This window comes from Podarcis muralis, chromosome 2 (assembly GCF_964188315.1).
Source record: "Podarcis muralis chromosome 2, rPodMur119.hap1.1, whole genome shotgun sequence".
Lineage (NCBI taxonomy): Eukaryota > Metazoa > Chordata > Lepidosauria > Squamata > Lacertidae > Podarcis > Podarcis muralis.
The window spans coordinates 165,979-182,691 of NC_135656.1; the positions used below are offsets into that span (position 1 = coordinate 165,979).

Below are 16,713 nucleotides of genomic sequence, written 5' to 3' on the forward strand. Positions count from 1 at the left end.
TGCACTTTGGTCTTCTCATACCTTAGATGTGCATCTATCTGCTATCATGACCCTCATAGTCTAGAATATCTGTATTTTTAAAAAGTTATCCATTCCTATAGCCAGTAGGGACATGACACCTCATAATATAATTTCAAATTCGGCAGAGAGAAGCCACCTCTTTCTTTACTATCTGTTAATAGTTTGTATTTAATCTTTGGTTTCTTCCCCTGCCAGATGAATTTAGATACATCTTTTTGCCATTGTTTGAAGCTCCACTGACCACAGGTATTGTTTGAAATAAAAATAACATTCTTGGCAATACTGTTGTCAGGGCTGCCCCAGGTCCCAGCTCACAAGAGACCAACGCCAAGTCCAGTTTATATACAAAGATGTTTATTGCAGTGTATTGTACGCTCCACAGCCGAGGCGCGCAGCCCCACGTCTGTTATGCTTGGACCGCTGAAGTCCCCTCTGAGTCAGTCCCTCCTCTGCACCAGTTTAAGAGGCTTGTGCTGCTCCACCTCTTCCTTTCTTTCCTTTTCCGCAGGGTCTTCCTGCCCCCTGGGGTTTCGCCCCTCCTGGATTCCCCTGACGCGGAATCCCCAGACAGCTCTTCCCCCCTCCTGCGTGCTTTGGGACCTGGCTCCTCCTCCGGGCTCCCTGTTCTTCCGCGCGCCTCCACATTTGAACTTGGCGCGCGTTCGCAACCTCTAACCTTCCTCTTGACAGTTACACTACTCCCTGCACTACTCCCCTCCCTTTCCGGGACGATGTCTTGCTCCGATCTCCCCTCCCTCTCTGCTTTCGGACCTGCTTCCCCTGTCACTCTGGAATCTCCACCCCCTTCACTGCGCTCTGGCGGAGAAGCCGGTCCCGACTCCCAGCTCCCACTTTGGGTTCCCCCGCTGGTCCCCTGCTCCTGACGAGTCCCCCCTGTGACTCCCCTTGGCCTGACCACAGGCGCCCCCTTCTGGGAATCCTCCGATTCACTTGAAAGACTCATGGAATCCCTCAAGTCATTGTCATCCTCTTCCTCGCTGTCCTGGGATTCTTCCCCCTCGCTCTCCGTCTCCTCCCTCACCTGTGCCTCTGTCCCTGAACCCCTGACAACTGTACATTCATTTTCATAACTGAAATTCTTCCCCAAAGTGATAAATTCATCCTTCCCCAGACATCCGTAATTTCTTTATCTCTTTCCACGTTGTTACATACCTATCCTTAAAAATATTTATATTCTTGACTGTTAGCCATGCCTTCCCCTTTCCCCTCAATTATCAATTGTGTTGCTACTTGTAGCTCATTTTTATTTTGTTCTGTCATATTTTTCACCAGTAGGTTTGTTTTATTTTTATTTAACTTGAATCCTGCCACCTGTCCGACCTCAGATATTGTGTATATTTGGTATACTCGCCAACAGGTTTCCTACAAGGTCATCTGCAAATGATCTCCTTTTATTTGCTGTGCACCCATCTGTTATACCTTTTATTTCTTCATCAGATCTTTTGTTCCTTGCCAGGGTCTCTAATACAAATATACAATAAACAATAAAATAAACAGTAACTAAAATAAACAATAACAGTGACAGGGGTCAACCCTATCTTGTCCCTTTTGTAATTTTACATTATCCTGTGCCTCATTACATCAATACATCAAGCCCAAATAGGCTCACCACCCAAGCGGGGTGGGGGCGGGAAGTCAATCCTGGCTTTCAGAATGTAGTGATCAGACCATGGCACTTCCACAAGTGAGGACATGATCCTCACCAAAAATCATACTATACCCGCACCAAAAATCAAATCCAGCATGTGGTGAGAGCCCTAATATTGCCATGGAAGACACCAGGTCCAGAGCCTGTGAGGAGGGGGTGGCATCAGCATGGACATTGAAGTCCCCCAAAACCTCCAAGACCCAGCCTGCCACCACATCCAACAGGCCTGACAGGGTGGCTACTGGTGGTTGGTACACCAGCCAGACAGCCAAGCTCTCCTTTGTGCCCCACACTAGGCCAGCACATTTAATGCTGGAGATTGATGGTGATGGCAGAGCCCTGAAAGAGCAATCCTTCTGGATTAACAACGCTAACCCTCCCCCCCGACCCACAGTCCCCGATTGGTGGAGGATGGAGAAACCTGGTGGTGACATCTCATAAAAGGTGAATACTTCGCCTTTGTGCACCCAGGTCTCTGTCACACAAGCCAGGTCAACCCCCAGCGAGATAAGTCTCGCAAGGTGGCAGTTTTATTGCCTATGGACCTGGCATTGCACAGCACCAATGACGGAGGTGGATAATCCCTGCTCATGTCCCTTGGGATGGGGCGTAGCTTGGAAGGGGTTCGAGCATCATCGCATCTCAAAATCCTTCATAGATAATATTTACCCCCACTGCCGTACCTCCCTTGCCCTTTGACGGTGGCAATCCCAGACCCCACGCTAGCCTCCCCTGTAGAGGAATGATAACATAACATCCCTGGGCCAAGTCTCCCAAATTGAAAAGGTATGATATTGAGATGAAAAATCAGCAGGACAAACATCCCCAATAGGTAAAACCCATCCAGCCACACCCCAGGTAGCGAGGGGAGCCCCACACTGGTCCACTAACTGTCAATCCCTCTCTCCCTCATAAGGTAGCCAGGCTATTAACTCTTTCTGTGCCTTTGGGAGTATTAAAGAGGCATGTGCTGTAAAATGGAGGTCACTAGCCAGCAGAGAGCCGCTTCATGTTCAGAGACTCCGTCCGTCCTATCTCACCCTTTGGGTGAGTCATTCTTGTAAGTTTTAGGAGTATTAGGCAAAGGCCCAAGTATAGCCTGGGTGCTTGGTTTCAGCAATCTATCTGCGACATGAAGTTCTTTAGAAGTTGTTGCCATGAGAGTGTCAGAGTTGCCAGGTTCATCTTCTCCATCGCTATCGCTTGGGGAAAGATCAGGGAATTGCATAGTCGTCTTTCCTCGAGATGAAGGGCTATTGGGCATATAGTGTTCCGAGCTATAATGTCCTTATGTTTTGAATTGAGATTTTATGCTCAATTGAGATTTTATGCTCTTTATGCTCAATAATCTCCTCTTCAGTTCTTCTAATTCTTCTAATTCCAAACTCACGGGTTTATCTTCCTCCTTCGTGCAGGTATTGTTTCTTATTGGCGTTTGCTTTGGTTCTCTGCCGGGGACTGGCTGCCTCACTGTCTCATCCTTGAAAACCCTTATCAGGTAAAGAAGGTGAGACCGCCATAAAATGTTTTTCATCTCCATAAGTCGAGATGGAAGAGCTGGCAATCTAAAAGTCATAAATAGGTGTGTGATGTTTCTTATGCTGGGCAGGAAATGGAAATTTTTTAGATCTACTTTTTGGTAATGGCAGGTCACAAGCTGAGATAAGGACGTCATAATTAACCTGCGATTCATCCACTTGTACTCATTTTGATGAATCTCAAGCATTATCTGGTTCACTTGGAGGACCTGGCAAGGCTTTATTTCATCCATGACTTGTACTGATAGTTCGGTGGCATAGTTGTGTCTAATCCTCCTTTTAGCCCTTTGGGCATTTATAGAGGGAGGGCAATTATCCAAGTATTCCTCTATATTAGTTATTTTGGTGAAAATTTCATTCAGTCTTTGAAGAACTAATTAGACCATAGTTTCTGCTGACATCATATAAATCTCTTGGTAAGGGTATATGTCAGGGGTTCAGGAGCAGAGGCAAGGGCAAGGGAGGAAACAGAGAGCGAAGGGGAGGAGGCAGAAGAAAGGATGAGCGATGACGACGACCCGAGATCTCCGAGTCTCTCCAGTGAGTCGGAGGATTCACAGAAAGGAGCACCAGTGGCCAAGGCAAGGGGGGAGTTTAGGGGGGCACCCCAGGGAGATAGAGCCAGAGGGGAATCAGAGGAGAGCAGTTGGAGATCGGGTCCAGCGTCACCGCCAGAGAGCAGGGAAGAGGAAAGGAGCCAGGGGGCAAGCGCTGGCAGCTCACAGCAGGAGGGAGGGCACGAGTCAGGGGTGGCCACACCTCCATCTGGGAGCGAAGAAACGGTTAGACGGAAGGTGGAAGGTTGGGCGCGCGCGCCAAGTTCAAATGCACAGGAAGGAGGCGCAGTAGGCAGCCCGGAAAGAGAGCCGGGTCCTAAAGCCCGGCGCAAGGAGACAGGAGAGTCCGGGGGGTCAGCGTCCGAAGAATCCCGGAAGGAAGAGACCCAGGGGGGCAGAGGGACCCAGAGAAGAACAGTCAGGCGGAAAAGGTGGAGCAGGGCTAGGATATTAAGTTGGTGTACGAGGGGCGGAGATTCAGACGGAGCTTCGCCGATCTAGCTACTAGACGTAGGGTTGCACGCAGCAGCTTGAGAATGGAAACTGTAACTCAATAAAGACTTTTACTTAATGACCGTTGGCTAGCGTGATCCTCTGTGAGCTAGGATCTTGAAGCAACCCTGACAGTAAGCTCCGTCTCTTGTATTGTGGGCATCTACAGCCTCGAGGAGAGGAGAGAAGCAGGTGCCTACTAGTGAGCTCACGAACGGCAGCCGACATGACGGCTGAACAGCAGATAGCGGAACTCAGAGAAGCAGTGTCACAGCTGAATGCCGAGGCTCTCGCATCCAGGAAGAGAGAGGAGGACGCAGCTGCCGCCTACAGGGATCTCCAGGTCAGGTTGGAAGTGCTTACGAAGCAAGGGCAACAGACACCCAAACCAGAGGGGATTGGGTTGGGGAGACGCACAGGCGGTCTGGTCTCTCACTTCGATGGGAACCTGCAACAGTATCCCAATTTTAAAGCAGACGTACTGTGTGCACTGCAGCTGCTGAGTAAAGATTTTAGAGATGAGCAAGAGAAAGTGGGGTTCATCATGTCTTATTTGCATGGGGATGCCAGAGCATGGCTGCGCAATTTATGGAGGGATAACGATCCGGCGCTCCAAAATGCGAATGCCTTTATTAAAGCGATGGATGCGTGTTTTTTATCAAGCATTGACGTGGATCTTGCTCGGCAACAGATTCATGGACTGAAGCAGGGAAGGGCCAGCGTACGGCAGTACCATGCCCGCTTTTTCGCCTTGGCCAGTGCCCTAGAATGGGACAGAGATGCGACCCCTGTAAGAGACCTTTTCTGGGAGGGACTAAACAGCTCTGTAAAAGATGAGATTGCGAGGGGGGAGAGACCCCGGACCACCCAGGAGGTCGTGCAGAGGGCGCTGGCAGTGGGGGTACGGCTGGAAGGACGTCCGTGGAGCAGGGACGAAGGGCGTGGAGGGCGCGAACCAGCCAGGGGCTCCTCCTTCTTTCCCAGAGAAGCAGCACGTACGCAATCCACGCCTCCGCCAGGGGGAGGAGCTGAACCGATGGAGGTTGGAGGTGCCAGGGCTCAGTCAGCAACCAGAGCCCTAGCACCAGCAGCAGTGAAAGCGAAGCCTCCTAGAGGGAACAGGAAGTGTTACGTCTGTGAGGAGCCAGGGCATATGGCGAAAGAGTGTCCCCAGAGGCTCCACAAGCTCACTGCAGCCTCAGCAATGGCGACTGCAGCAACGCAGCAAGGAGAACCACAGCAGGGAAACGACGCTGTCTGGCTGGAGGAAGAGGCACTGGGGCCCAGCCAGACGTATTAATGATGCAGTCCCCAGAGATTTTACAGCCCGTGAACCCCCTCCCGCCCAAACCAGTGGTGAGGCTCACCGCGTCGCTCCAGCTGCCCAATGGCATCACCATGGACGTGCCAATCACCATTGACTCAGGCAGCAATGCGGACTTTATGGGGCAGGACTTCGTCAACCAGCATGCTATACAGTTGCTGCCGGCCACACTGCCCCTGCAGGTGGTCACGGTGGATGGCAGGGAGCTGCTAGGAGGGCAAGTGGTGCAGCAGACGCCACCGATGGTGATGCGACTTGGGAATCACCAAGAAGTCATCAGCTTCAACGTCACTCAATTGTCGGACACGCCCATTGTGTTGGGCATGAGTTGGCTGGACAAACACAGCCCAACGCTGGCTTGGTACCAGAGGCAGCTGACCTTCGGCTCTTCCTTTTGTGCTGAACACTGCATCGTGCCCAGGCAGGAAGGAGAGGAAGAGGAGTCACAGCTACTGCTAGGCACGCTGCAAGCGATTCCCCACAAGTACGCAGAATTTTTGGAAGTTTTCTGCGAGAAGGAGGCAGACAGGCTACCCCCTCACAGGCCATATGACTGCAAGATTGACCTGCTGCCAGGGGCGGCGCTGCCTAAGGGGAGACTGTATTCCATGTCAGAGGACGAGCTGCAAGAACTCAAGGAGTTCATAGATCATAATTTGGAGCGCGGTTTCATCCGAGAGTCCAAGGCGGTGGGAGGCAGCCCGGTGTTCTTCGTTAAGAAGCGGGATACGCCCCAAAAGAGGCTCGTAGTGGATTACAGGATCTTGAACAGTGTGACTAAGCCGTCGGACTTCCCCATGCCCCGAATTGACGACCTCCTCGCAAAGGTGCGGAAGGGCAGAGTGTTCACCAAATTGGATCTGCGAGGTGCGTACAACCTCATTCGCATGCGGGAGGGAGACGAGTGGAAAACAGCCATGTTCACGCCACTGGGGACCTACGAATATAGAGTTATGCCTTTTGGATTGCAAAATGGCTCCCACGTTTTTCAAGCATTCATGCATCACGTGTTGGCGGGACTTCTCTACAAGACGTGCGTCTGTTTCTTAGATGACATCCTGATCTTTTCGGAGTCGCAACAGGAGCATGACAAACACGTCAAGGAAGTACTGAACAGGCTGAAGCACCATAGGCTCTACGCCAAGCTGGAGAAGTGCCAATTTGACGTGACGGAGGTGGATTTTCTGGGCTACAAGCTGTCTGACAAGGGGCTCGCCATGGACAGCGCCAAGGTTCGAGCGGTGTTGGATTGGAAGAGCCCGCGCAACCGGAACTGCAGGAAGTCCACGATCAGCTGAGGCGCCACCTGGAGCTGGCCAAGCACGCATACAAGGTACAAGCGGACAAACGCAGAAGGGTTGGCGAAGAGCTACACGTGGGGTACTGGGTCTGGTTAGCAGCCCACGCAGTGCCGGCCAGGTCGTTGGCCAAGAAGAAACTAGGGCATAAGCAACTGGGGCCCTATCAAGTCGAAGAGCAGGTCAACCCGGTGGCCTTCAGGCTGGCGCTTCCGGAGGGTTCCAGAATGCATCCGGTATTCCACAGATCGGTGCTCACTCCCTACAAGGCACCGCACAGGTTTCGGGAACCCGGAACGGCGCAGAGTCCGGCCAGAGACAGAACAGGGCACGCAGGAGTGGCACAGAAGGAGCGCATCAACGAAGTCACAGAGATTTTGGATTCCAGATGGGGGGAAGAAGGGGTAGAATACTTTCTCGCCAGGGAGGGCACCCCGGCCAGTGCGAACAGTTGGGTGCCGGACTACGCCTTGGACGAACCTCTGCTCAAAGACGAGTTTCATGCCCTCTTCCCACATAGACCGATGCCAGCAGACTTTTTCGACGACTGGCTTTTCACACCCACGCTTTCGGGCAGCACGTTCCGGGGGTTCGACTCTGACGAGGACCCGATACGAGACGTCCGTTCCCCGGAGGGGTCGCCCTCGGGATCTGCCTCAGAACCCTCGTATTGGTGGGACGACAAACCAGAGGAACAGTGGCGCAGGAAGTGGCAAGAAGGTCCAGGCCGAGCAACGCCGCCTGGAGGAAGCGAGGGAGAGACGGACATGGACATTTTCGGGGACGATCCAGGTTTCGAGCACGGCGGCACAGAGATGGAAGCAGAGGTGACCGTCGTCAACGAGAGAAGGGAGGAAGAACCGGAAGACTTCGGAGGGAGGCCCGCTACGGGAACCGAACGGTACCCGACATTCGTCTCCTTGACGCAGCAGCACCCAGCTCCAGCACCGGAAGGAGGGGAAGGGGGAGTGGGGGGCTTCGAGGGGGGGATGGATGTCAGGGGTTCAGGAGCAGAGGCAAGGGCAAGGGAGGAAACAGAGAGCGAAGGGGAGGAGGCAGAAGAAAGGATGAGCGATGACGACGACCCGAGATCTCCGAGTCTCTCCAGTGAGTCGTAGGATTCACAGAAAGGAGCACCAGTGGCCAAGGCAAGGGGGGAGTTTAGGGGGGCACCCCAGGGAGATAGAGCCAGAGGGGAATCAGAGGAGAGCAGTTGGAGATCGGGTCCAGCGTCACCGCCAGAGAGCAGGGAAGAGGAAAGGAGCCAGGGGGCAAGCGCTGGCAGCTCACAGCAGGAGGGAGGGCACGAGTCAGGGGTGGCCACACCTCCATCTGGGAGCGAAGAAACGGTTAGACGGAAGGTGGAAGGTTGGGCGCGCGCGCCAAGTTCAAATGCACAGGAAGGAGGCGCAGTAGGCAGCCCGGAAAGAGAGCCGGGTCCTAAAGCCCGGCGCAAGGAGACAGGAGAGTCCGGGGGGTCAGCGTCCGAAGAATCCCGGAAGGAAGAGACCCAGGGGGGCAGAGGGACCCAGAGAAGAACAGTCAGGCGGAAAAGGTGGAGCAGGGCTAGGATATTAAGTTGGTGTACGAGGGGCGGAGATTCAGACGGAGCTTCGCCGATCTAGCTACTAGACGTAGGGTTGCACGCAGCAGCTTGAGAATGGAAACTGTAACTCAATAAAGACTTTTACTTAATGACCGTTGGCTAGCGTGATCCTCTGTGAGCTAGGATCTTGAAGCAACCCTGACAGTATATATCTGGAATCTGCTGGAAACAAGTTCCTCTATTTGTCTTGTTCTAAAGACATGGGTGGGTCAGCATTTGGGATGGGGGGGATCCCTCCTACTCCTGTTTTCTGGGTGAAATCATCTCCTTCCCTCCTTGAAAGGGGGGAGGGGTCGGATCATCTCCTTCCTTCTTAGAGTGGGGGAGGGTTCCCCCAGCAACATTACTCACAATTTGCTCTGTTTCCGAGCTAGGAATGAAGGTGTTGGCTTTCTGCCGCTTCTCTGCGTTGGAGGAATTGTGAGTCCCAATTACCGTATTTTTTGCTCTATAAGACTCACTTTTTCCCACCTAAAAAGTAAGGGGAAATGTGTGTGCGTCTTATGGAGCGAATGCAGGCTGCGCAGCTATCCCAGAAGCCAGAACAGCAAGAGGGATTGCTTCTTTCACGCACAGCGATCCCTCCTGCTGTTCTGGCTTCTGAGATTCAGAATATTTTTTTTCTTGTTTTCCTCCTCCAAAAACTTGTGGTCTGGTGCGTCTTACAGAGTGAAAAATATGATATGCTGTTTTGGCTCTTAATGCCTCGTTTTTTCCTTCTAGCAGGCATAATTAGCAGCGGGGTGAGCTCCCGTTGCTCGGTCCCTGCTCCTGCCAACCTAGCAGTTTGAAAGCATGTCAAAGTGCAAGTAAGATAAATAGGTACTGCTCCAGCGGGAAGGTAAATGGTGTTTCAGTGCGCTGCTCTAGTTTGCCAAATGTGGCTTAGTCATGCTGGCCACATGACCCGGAAGCTGTACGCCGGCTCCCTCGGCCAATAAAGCGAGAGGAGTGCGCAATCTCAGAGTCGGCCATGACTGGACCTTATGTTCAATGGATGAAAGCTGTGTGTTAGTTGCAAAGACTGCAGTCTACCTTCTTTAGTGTTCCTTCTTACGCTAAATCGAATTGAGCCATAAAACAGTAGATAATAAAACATTAAAACAGTAGATAATAAAACATTAAAACAATAAACCATTAGGCTAAAAGCAAAGAAAACAAAATGACAACTAAAAATATAAACATAGGGCCAGAAGATGGCTAAAACCTAATTAAAAGCTTAATTGAAGGCAGGAGGTTCTGGCTAGGCTGCTACCTCCGTCGCCATTTTGGCTCACAAATGTTTGTTTGCTGCTGCTGCTGTTTTTATTGTTGATGTTGCTGCTGTGCACGTGTCCTAGGGGTCCTAGGAGGCCATTTTGGATGAAGGCAGAGTGACCGGAAAGAGGCGCCACCAGAGGAGAGGCAAATGAAGACATGCCACCACCGCCATATTGGTTGAGGGCAGTTGGGCCTAGCCTGGCCATTTTGTGGCACTGGTCTCCCTTGTGAGGTGGGCGCCTCATCTCTTGAGGGGTCCCAGGAGACGTTAGGGGTCCCTGTGGAGAAGGAAGGGTGGAGCCCCCCCATCCCCTCAGGGAGGAGTTCCAACAGTGCCTTAGGGGCCTTGGCCTTTCTCTGGTTTGTTGTTGTTGCTGCTGCTGCTGTTATCATTATCCTCAGTATTATCCTTATTCTCCTCCTCCTTCTCTTCCTTGCAGCATTTCCCTGAGCGCTAAGCTCCTTCAGGAGCTGCCCAGGTAGACTGCCACTGGCACGGGAGGCTCCACCCGAGAGAAGAAGCGCCTAGGAGGCCAGGGTAGCCCCACAAGGTGGGCTTCTGTCCCCCTGGGCGTCTTTTGGGGTACAGGGGCCTCCGCCCTGCCAACCTTTGGCCCCCCTCACCCTGCCGGCTTGCAGATAAGGTGGGGGCGAAGGCCTGCTGGGTGCTGCTGTGAGGACGGCGCGCCTGAGGGGTGCCCTGCTGGGCTGGGGTGAGGGAGGGGGGGCTGTGAATCCCATCCCTCTCTCTATGCTTTTTATTTCTCTCTCTTCCCTCTTTCATTTCCCAAAGAAGTCCTGGGAATTATAGCTCTGAGCTTCCTTTCAGTGGGTTGGACTAGATGCCTCTTGATGCCCCTTCCATGTCTCCCATGCTCCCTATCTCTCTCACTGTTACTCTCCTTTTAATGGCACTTCCCCCTTTTTTTTCCTAGCTGGGCCTCCATTTCTTAGCTGGGCCGCCTCCAGGAAGCCAAGTGCTGGCGCCTGCAACTTTGCCTGCGACTGCTGGGATTGCTCTGACAAGATCCATTGACACTAGTTTTGGCGTCACCAAAGGAATCAGGGAGATGTGCTTCAATTCCCCTCGCAGATAGTATTTAACCCATCACGGCATCTCTCAAAGCACCCTGGGAACTGTAGTTTCCTATGGGGGGAGAGAATATTCTGCACAACCTTTCCCAAGGGAACTCTGGGAGTTATAACTCTGAGAGGGTCTCTTTGGGAAACAGAACAAACTACAGTTCCCACGATGTTCCCCAAAGCACCATGGGAACTATTGCTTGCTCTGGGTGTTGAGGGTTGCGAATCCCTTGACAGATCTAGTTCCCAAGCCCATTTCTTTTTCTAGGGAACTCTGGGAACTGTAGCTCATGGGAGGAACATCACTTGGTGTCCTGAATTCTGGGAACTGTAGCTTGCTCAGGGCGCCTGATTCCTTCTCCTTCTAGGCTACCGGAATGGGCTGGAACCGCCAAGTGTCACCTTGGCCTGCGACTTTGAAGGCACCGCCTGCAGCTGGGAGGACGTCAGCATGTCTGGGTACTGGTGGTGCCCAGGGTGGGGCAGAGGCTGGGTGTGCGGCCCCGACTCCCCCTTCAACCACATTCTGGGCACCGACCAGGGTAAACTTGCTTCATTTGAAAGGCAGAGAAGCATTGCTTAGCAGTTAGAGCACCCCTTTGACCTGGCACCCCCCAACCAGGCTGGTACATGAGCACCTTGGAGCAGCGAACCAAGCCGCCTGACTCCGCTCCCTGACCATGAGTGACGCAGCCACAGCCTGTGAACTCCGCACCTGGTACAGTATGGCTGAGAAAGGTAAGCTTGGGGCACTGGTCGGAAAACCAACAGGAGCAGAGCCATGTACTTGGCCTTTTTCCCTGTGTGGAGGAAATGCCACCAGGCACAGTTGTCGTAATTCCGTACATTTCTAAGCTGCAGGACATATTGTGGTGCTATCGTATAATTATTATTTATTGATTTCCAGACCACTGACCCGCCTGGTAGGGCCAGCATAATGAAATACCATTCTTATCATGAAATTTACTGATGCCCTGCTTCCCGTCCCCCTTTGGGATTCCTGGCAGCTGACTGATAAAAATGAGAGCAGTTGAGATGAGATGTCATTCTGCAATTCTCGCAGGGGTCAGGCTAGATGACCCCCGGGTCCCATCTCCTCTGTTTATATAACTATGGTTCCCACCTGCAGGGGCCAGGCTAGATGACGCCTGGTTCCTCACCCCTCCGCCCTTCCTGTGCAGGACTCAACGGAAGCTTCCCTGTGGAGCTGAGCCACGGCAACCACATTGTCCCCTGTGGCGAAGCCCTGCCTCATCCTCAGGCACCTGGCGCCCCCTGCTGGCCTACACCGGAAGAGTCCACAGTGCTTTCCAGTTAGGTCTTGGGCTCCTCGCCCTCCCCGGCCGGCTCCTTATCTGGAGCATGTCAAGAGCGCAGGTGACCTTCTCCTCGGTGGCGAGTGTGGCACTGGACAACGTGTAGTTCATGAACTGTGGCCCCCAAAGTAAAGCTTTATTTTCCGCCTCCCCAAAACCTGACCAACCAGATAGATTGCTTGGAGGCAACTCATTAACCGTCCCAACATTTCCAAGTCCCTGGAGCTGCACCCCAGGCAAGCCGTGCCTGCCAAGCAGCTGCGTGGCCCCTGCCCGCACCGAGGACTGTGGCGACAGTGGAGATGAACGGGGTTGCGGTGACCGGTCAAGGGGGCATTCGAGGCCAGGGGAACATTGGCACCACCGGAAGGGAGGGGGTTACCAGGAAACCTCCCAACCAGGCCAAAGCATTTGAGGAGGGTGCAAAGTATGCTGGCTGAAATGGGGCTTACCCTGGGGAAAATCCTGAGCGGAAGTTGCAAGTTGGTGGCCACCACTGCCTCTTGTGGCAGGGAGTTCCATAATGTGCGCTTTGTAAAGAAGTACTTCCTTTCTTTGATGTGTCCTGAATCTTCCAGCGTCCAGCTCCATGAGTTCTACCATTATGAGAGGGAGAAAAACTTTCCTCCATCCACATTCTCCAGGCCATGTCTCATTGGCCTGGAGAAATCACATCTTTGCACAATTTAATGCACAATCAGTCAAAGAACAAATAGGAAATAGGAACAAATAGGAAAACTCCCCTGCGTTTGCTAAATAACCACATCCCTCATTTGTGTTGCTGGGATAAATTTATTTAACACTCTGACGAGCTCACCTGCCAAAACACAGGAGAATATCAACAATCCAGGACAGAAAATTTTACCCATAGTGTTTTGTTTTTCCAGAATCAGCTAAAACAGAAGGGAGAGGTCACCCGTTAACCTGTAAGGGAGCAAATATTCCTTTGAGAAGTTTCTCCCGAAATGGAAGGCACATGAGACTCTGTAATTCTCTTCTTTGGGAGGTGGGTGTCGTGCAAAGTGGCCTTGGGGAGCTGGATGCGAAGGAGGCACGTCCCAGGCCTTTGAACTGTAACAAGGACAACCTGGGAGGATCTCTCACCTACTGTGCCTGCACCTCCTCACTCTCTCAATCGCTCTGCTCCCAGCCGAGAACAAAGACCAACCTCTCTTGTGGGGTTAATGTTACATATGGTGTTCCCATTATTTAGGGACTGGTGATTCGCTTCATCATTAGGGTCCAGACTGAGGTTCCCAGGGTGGCACGTGGACTCCATGGCACCCTCTTAGCACTCACCAAGGCCCCCTCTTAAAAAAGTTTCCCCAAAATCTGTTAGTTTTTACAGTGCTACAAGACCATTTGTTTTGGCAGTTGAGGGATTATTTATTTATTTATTTATATTGCCCTTTATTTTACATCACTGTAAATTATTAAATAATAAAAAATAGTGTTTGTTATTTAAATCAATCCATATAGCTCATTGGGCAGAGCACAAGACTCTTAATCTCAGGGCCATCCTTTGAGCCCCATGTTCCCAGAGTTCCCTGGCAAGAAGGGAACCCTACCCCTAACAAAATCCTAACCCTAACCCAGGGGTTGGCAAGGCCATGGGCCAGATCACTCCCACAGAAATCGCATCTGTGTGTGTCTGTGGCTCTGGAAATTGCTTCTGCGCATGCCCAGACGCCGAAAATCACTGCGACAGCTCAGTCTGTAGAGCAGGAGACTTTCCATCTCAAAGACCTGGGTTTGAGGGGCAAAAAGATTCTTCCCTTGCAGAGGGTTGGACTACAAAAAGACCTTTGCTTTCCTGCTCTCTCCCAAACTGGGAAACTCCCAATGGAAAGTGCTCTGACCTTTCTCTTTTTCTTCATAGGGGTTTTCACACCGTACAGTATCTGCTCTCTGACCGGGCTTGGTTTAAAAGCCTCCAAATATTCCTTGGATCGAGCAGTGCTAATATTTGCTCTGCTAATCTTTCCACCAAACTGGCCAGCTTCTGGATTAAACACTGGATGAAATGCAGATTACGTTCTGTATTTAAAACAAATGTCAAATCAATAAAAATTTTTCAGGAGAAATGCTAAAAATATAATTGAGAAGAGACAATTTAAGGAAAATTCACCAGAAAGTATTCCTCTTTGTTGCGGTTAGTGGCTGTGGACATGGCATAACATTACAGTACATGACTCCACCCCCCAAGAATCATGGGAACTGTAGTTTGCCCCTAAACTATAAGTCTCAGCACAACACATGACTGGCTTATCATAGAGACCACTGCATGCAAAAACTTGTGGTGCTAGAAGATCTTGCGCCTTATATTTACCCTGGGATCCCAACCACCCCTGCCCAGGACACCAGAGTCAACTCTACGGCTGCAAATATAACATTTGAAGTGTTTAAGGTGCATTATACAAATGTGACACTAGATGGCAATTGTGAGGTTATGGCAAATTCAATATATTCTTCAAAACACCTTTTTTTTTTAAGTGTTTTCATTTTTTAGATTCCACCACTCACACAGGTTCAACGGAGTTGCTGTCCATCTGAAGATCATAAGGCCTTTTGTGCCTATATCAATCCCTCAGTTGGTAAAATCAAAGAAGTACAAAATACTTTACAACTCTCTCTCTCTCTCTCTCTCTCTCTCTCTATATATATATATATATATATATATATATAAATGTTGGAAACAAGCCTCCTTCTTCGGGAGAAGCTGGCAACTCTCCCAGGCTCCCGCCTTGGTGTCCGGTGACCTCCCTGGCTGCAATCCCCGCAGGATCCAGGCTAGGTCTCAATAGGCGACACTTCCCAGCGTGGGAAATGCACACCCCCTCCCTCCTGCTTCCCTGGCAGGGAAAAGAGATAGTCAGAAACGTCTGTTTACATCCTTTATTTCTGACTTTGCAGCACTACAGAAAACATGTCCGTTCACTTCAAAATCCAGCAAACGAGAGAGAGACTTCCTGTACATACGCAAGAGGAAGGTCTCATATTACACTCTTCACAAAGACTTTTCCAGCCTGTGAACTTCCGGGAAGCTTCTTTCCCACAGCTAGCCATATCACATGATGTCAACAAACTGGCTGTCTGCAACTGCGATAAGCTCATATTGTAACAATAAATTCCAACACACTGAGGAGCCTTTGCTGGAAGGCTGCGGGGCTATGCACTTACCTGGGAATCAAACTCACTGAACTTCAAAGAACTTCTGAGAGAATATGTATAGGATTGCACTATAAAGGCCTAAAATTTTGACCAAGACTCATGGGTTTGAGTCCCATGTTGCGTGAAAGATTCCTGCATGACCCTTGGGGTCCCTTCCAACTCTACAATTAGCGAAGTATACATCAATATAAAATAAAAATGTGCTTTTAATGAAAGGGCTTCTGCTGTGCTGTTTTTATTGCCATTATTTGGTTTTACAAGATTTTTATATGTATACACACACAGTTTTAATTCTATCAGTGTTTAATTGCTTTTTAATTGTAGATCCCCCACCCAGGTTTTAGCTTGTCTTCTTTTCATCCGTAAACTGCCTTGGGTCCCCATCAGGGGAAAAGGCAGGGTACAAATAAATGTATAATAATTATAATAATAATTTCAAACTGGGCATTTTTTGTTTTCAATATACAATGCTGGCAAGAGAGAAAGGCCACCCATAACTTAGAGTGCAGAGGTGAAACAAGCATATGATCCCCCAATGAGGGGTGTCATAGAAATTTAATAAAATTAGTTTAATCAATGTAATAATAACATTGCCTTGACCTGCTTGGCTGAAAAATCTTGCATGGCTTCTGGAAAACCCAGTGGAGGCTGTAGCTGAACTGGGGGGGGGGGGGGCACATGCAAACACCTGGCCCATTGTCCCAGGCCTCCTTGCCACTGACATCCTTTCACCCATAATGCTGTGACCTCCAGGTGCTTGGGTCCCTTAGAAACACTGGTGAGGTGAGCTTTCATTTTCTTTTCCCACTGAGGATTGGAAAGAGTTGAAAGATTAGAAATATTTGAAAAAGATGGAGAAGAAGATCCGATACGACCATTAAAGCTAGCTGCCTCTGGTTGCTAACTTTTATTTTGGCAGATTATTATCAAATGGCCCTGGCTTCTTTTTTTAAAGTTTACAAAATAATAATAATAATAATAATAATAATAATAATCAGATGATGGGCTTATTTCCAATTGTTGTTTTGGGGGATAGAATGCACATTCACCCAAAAACCGCAGTTAAATGTTTGTTATCAGCCCAAATCAAGCATAGGTGTTTTGGTTCCATCTCAATAGAAAGAGGACGAACAAGCTTTAATTGTGCTATCGGTGTTCATTCACCCACAAATAGCAAAGCAAAGTGTAATAAGTCTAAACTAGGCAAAAGAGGTTGCTTTGCGTTCCAACTACATAGAAAGAAGAATCTTGGATTTCGCTTATTTCAAGTTGTGTTCTTTGGTGTTTATGCAACATTAACCCAGAAATCGCAAAAGGTATGTAATGAGACCAAAATAACAAAACACCCTCTTTTCACTTTCATATGCGTAGAAAGAAG

The 16,713-nt window shown here is 50.2% G+C and overlaps 1 long non-coding RNA gene across 10 annotated transcripts in view; it reads left to right on the forward strand.

The window, feature by feature from the left end:
• LOC144326851 (uncharacterized) overlaps window positions 1–15,550 on the forward strand; it is a 47,946-nt gene extending 32,396 nt beyond the window's left edge. For 9 of the 10 annotated variants that reach the window (XR_013391706.1, XR_013391710.1, XR_013391712.1 and 6 more), the window contains one exon: window positions 10,206–15,550. This is a non-coding gene — a long non-coding RNA (uncharacterized LOC144326851). The remainder of the gene's footprint in view (window positions 1–10,205) is intronic. The other variant, XR_013391711.1, reaches the window with a different exon arrangement.
• Window positions 15,551–16,713: the final 1,163 nt, after the last annotated feature.